Raw genomic sequence first — 4,297 nt, 5'->3', positions numbered from 1 at the left:
TGGTACAGTAGTAGTATAACCATTCTTTGTAACTTCCCAGATGTCTTTTCCAATGCAATTTAGATGTGTCTCCATTCTGATCTTCCATATGCCATAGTTGGTTCCATCAAGTTTAGGATTGTCCTTCCTGATATAATTAGTAGACATTGGATCTCCTCAAGCTGTTAAACTTCTGCAAAAGAGGACTAAGCTCTGATACCAATTGTTAGGTCCGAGAGACAATTGAGAGGGGGGGAGGGTGAATCAGTTGTCAAATAAATTCAAACCAAAAAAAATCTAACCAACTTAATGCTTAATACCAGTAAACCAGTTAAGTATGTCGATAGACAGTTATAACAGTTAATTGTTATACTAGTAAGGATTAGTGCATGAAATATAAACACAAAGTCATCCACAACACATAACACCAATATTTGTACATGGAAACCCTGTAAGGGGAAAAACCATGGTGGGAAACCTTACCCACAATTAGATGATACTACTGCAGATAGTAAGTGTACATAAATGGGGTCTGCACATGTAGAAAGGCCAACAGCCTAGAACTCACTACTCAATCACAAAATGGGATTCACACTGACTACAGTTGGATGGTTAAATCCAATAAGAATGTACTACACAAAATAGCATCTTCATATGCTGGATTCAGTACCGGTGTAATGCTGATATGCTTCCACAAAAACCCTCCTTCAATCTTTAGATGATGTCTGCATGTATAACTCTGATTAATCTCACATATACCTTCACACAATCCTTTTTAGCATTCCACATTTGATCTTACAAATAAGATCTTACATTTATACCATAACCTAAGACCGATTTTAGTAGGTCGGCTCTACAAGATATTACAATAAAAAATATTTTACAAACAATATAATATCCGATGCAATAACCAATTGAACATGTTGGCTTAATGCATTTACAAAAATAATTAATCATCTCCATAGCATGCCATGTTGATCTGGAAAAGATAAACCTGTTGGTGTAACCCTAGACCTATTTGCCGGTAACAGCAAATATGCAACTATGAATATACCAATAAACAAAACTCCAGGACAAGATCTCTAGACGATGTCTTCGACATTACCAAGTGTTTTCCATGCCATTCCAAGTGTCGGTGATCATTATATCTTGTCAGTGTATCATATACTAGTAACTGTGCAATGGTTACTAGCTTGCTAGTGAATGCTGCTGGATCTCCAAAGTGCTAGTGTTTTAGTAGGTGTTGACATCAATGACAAAACCATACCAAAATACCAACATGGACAACATAACAAGGACCTAAATCCTTCTACTCTTCAGGCTCTGCAAAACCTAGGTGGGTGTACCTGTGATGCATTTAATTAGACCCATTACACATAAGATTGCATCAACAAAAGAAGATGTATCTCAAAAGGTTCAAAAACTAGGAGGTTACTACAGATGGGCTAGATCCACACTTCCAACTCAACATTATTTGAATCATGAGATGGATGGAACAAACTTAACATTACAAACATAAAATTAAAGGTAGATATTCTGATTTTTTATTTTAAATCCCTGAGAAAACCCCAAAATCTGTAAGATCAATGCCTTATCCAAGGGCAATAGAGTCATACATCAAACTAAAAATGAAAACCCTTATTGCAAGTCTAATTTATTTAAGAAAGGTATCCCTGTATTAATGCCTGACATTAATACATTCTAAACTCATACAAAGGATTATACTTATCCAGACATTATCCTGAATCCAAAATGATTGCTCATAGAATTTAAACTCTTACTTGAAGAGTACCTGAAAACAACCCTTACACTCCCACTTTGAGAGAACAAACTCAAACTCCCTAGAAGACTGGATTTATTGAAAATAGAGAATGCTTAGAGACAATCCAATAAACTGTGTATATGTCTTACACATACATGACCTGCAACAAAAAAATTTACAGTAAGAAGATACTCTATTACTGAAAGAGAAGCACTGCCCTGTACAATCTTGATGAATACTTAGAATTGGAAGCAATGAATTCTGGAGCACTTCCTCCAAAATTTTGGAACACTTACAATGAGAAGAAAATGAGAATAAGAAGGAGAGGGAAAAATATTAGGTTTCATCAAAATTTGCCAAGTGTTTCGTTTTCCAACTGAATTTCACTTCCTTCATCTTTCCCATGGAAATTGCTCCCAAAATATCCAAAATTTGTTAAAATTAACTACCTTCCTGGATTCCTTATCTTGAGAGCTTTCTGGTGATATATGATACTTGCCATTTTGAGTAAAAATAGACCTCTGGGTGAATTAATCATTTTGGTGCCTCCATCATTTAAATTTTTGAATTTTCCTCAATAGTCTGCACTATACAATTTAACTTTGATTTTTCCCTCTTTTTTGGCCTGATTTTTCATCTGACGCCCTGCCATGTGGTAGCCTATGATTCACTCGCAGGGTCTACTAGTCGCCACCTGTCTGTCAGGTCTGCCACGTGTCCGCCACTTGTCTTTCAGGTCTCAGTCTTTCGATGGAATTTCTTCTTTGACGAGCGGTCTACAGGTCTCATTGAATAGGCATTTTCATCGAAACTATCGGGCCCACTATGGACCGCCACCGGAGTGCCATGTCACTACTCTATCATCGCCACCTGGACCTACCACTAGACCGCCACCTAACCAGGATCCGCCTGCTGGACCGCCATTGGACCCGCCACATCACCTTTTTCTATTTCACGATGGCTAACTGGCATGCATCTTCGGGCTCTGAAATCACGTGAGCCGTTGGATCTCTTGCAACCTGCATGGTCTTTAGCCTTCATTTTCGGCACGTACTTTTTGCTATTTTATGAAGGGTATTCTGCGTGCATCTTTCCTTCGCGAATCCACGTGCACCGTCCGATCTCCTCAACTTACTCGCTGGTTAAGTGGCCCTTTCTCTACAAAACTCGTCTGCCTTAGGATCCGTACCTGCATGGGGTCTACTTGGTTGCCTCAAGAAATGCATCCGTGTGCATGGGGTCCACCTTGGGTGCCCATCAACACCATCCGTCAAAAGCCTCTAAAGCTTTGACACTATGAATGAGTGTGTTTTTTCTTATAAATACCATAAAATCCCATTTCCTAGCGAATGTGGGATAATGCACTTCCCCTGGGACTACACTTTTGAAGGCCTTTTCTGAGTCTTAATGGGGCCTATTTGCAACCGCCTGGAAGTTTCAATGCCTCTAAATAGCCATGCGGGGAGAAAGGAGGATGGTAGCCCATTGCATGCCAAAAGCGCTTTGCTTGAAATCTGTTTTAATATCCAATCTCCTTTACCAGTCACGTGGGAGGAGAGAATGACAATTTTCATCTGCCATTTGCATGCCATGTAGAGGAGGGAGAAGACTGTTGTTTACATAACTAATTGAAATTTACTAAAGATTTCCATTAATGATGCCTTCTCTACCCAGCCACTTCCACGTAGGCCAGAGGAGGGATGCTGGCACTATCACGTGGGAAGGGGAGGGTTTGGTTGAGATTCATTTGCTTGAGAGTTTCTACCTTCCCTCTCCTTCACCATCCACGTAGGGGGGCCTTGCTGCCAATGTGCACTTGCCATTGTATTTGCTGAAATGTTTCAATGCCCTTTTCATTAACTCCATGATTTAATTGTTGCCCCTTTATTACCACGCATGAGGATGTTTAGCAGATCAATTTCATCTGCATTGAAACTTCCTACACTTCCCTCACCAGCCAATGCAGATTTGCTTGGAAATTGAATGACCTCCATCTGTCACACCAAACTCCTGGAATAAGCTTGAAAAGTTGGGGAATCTGGTTTTTACACTTGCGGATTTGAAATTGCTTGGAAGCTCAATACACTTCCCAAACACCAGTCACGTGCTACAAGCTGGGAGGATATAGGCATTATGCCTCAATTGCGTTTGTTGTTGGAGTTTAAAACCTCACACCATGCAAGCCAAACACCACACAAAGACTAAACTGCTGATTACATTGGCTTGAAAGTTTAATTTTCTTGAGAATTTGATGTGGCCTCCCAATAGCCACGCAGAGGTTTCCAGATTGCCCCTCCTCCACCATGCCTCCAGTCGATCTTGCACATTTCTCAAGTCCATGGGCCTTTCATGCTCTCTGACTGGGTCTGCACTAGCTTTAAAGTCTACCCCTCTACTCTGTCAATGGCATTAATGGTTATGAGGCTACAAGGACTTCATTCTATGTTTGTGATGCCAAAGATGTTGCTCCTCTCTTGGCTGCTCTGGAAGTATTGACATCTTTTAACCCAATTTTCAAAACCATAAAGCTCATAAAAGCCTCTCAATTATATGCCC

This window comes from Cryptomeria japonica, chromosome 10 (genome assembly GCF_030272615.1).
Source record: "Cryptomeria japonica chromosome 10, Sugi_1.0, whole genome shotgun sequence".
Taxonomy (NCBI): Eukaryota; Viridiplantae; Streptophyta; class Pinopsida; order Cupressales; family Cupressaceae; genus Cryptomeria; species Cryptomeria japonica.
Note: the sequence above shows the minus strand (reverse complement) of the source record.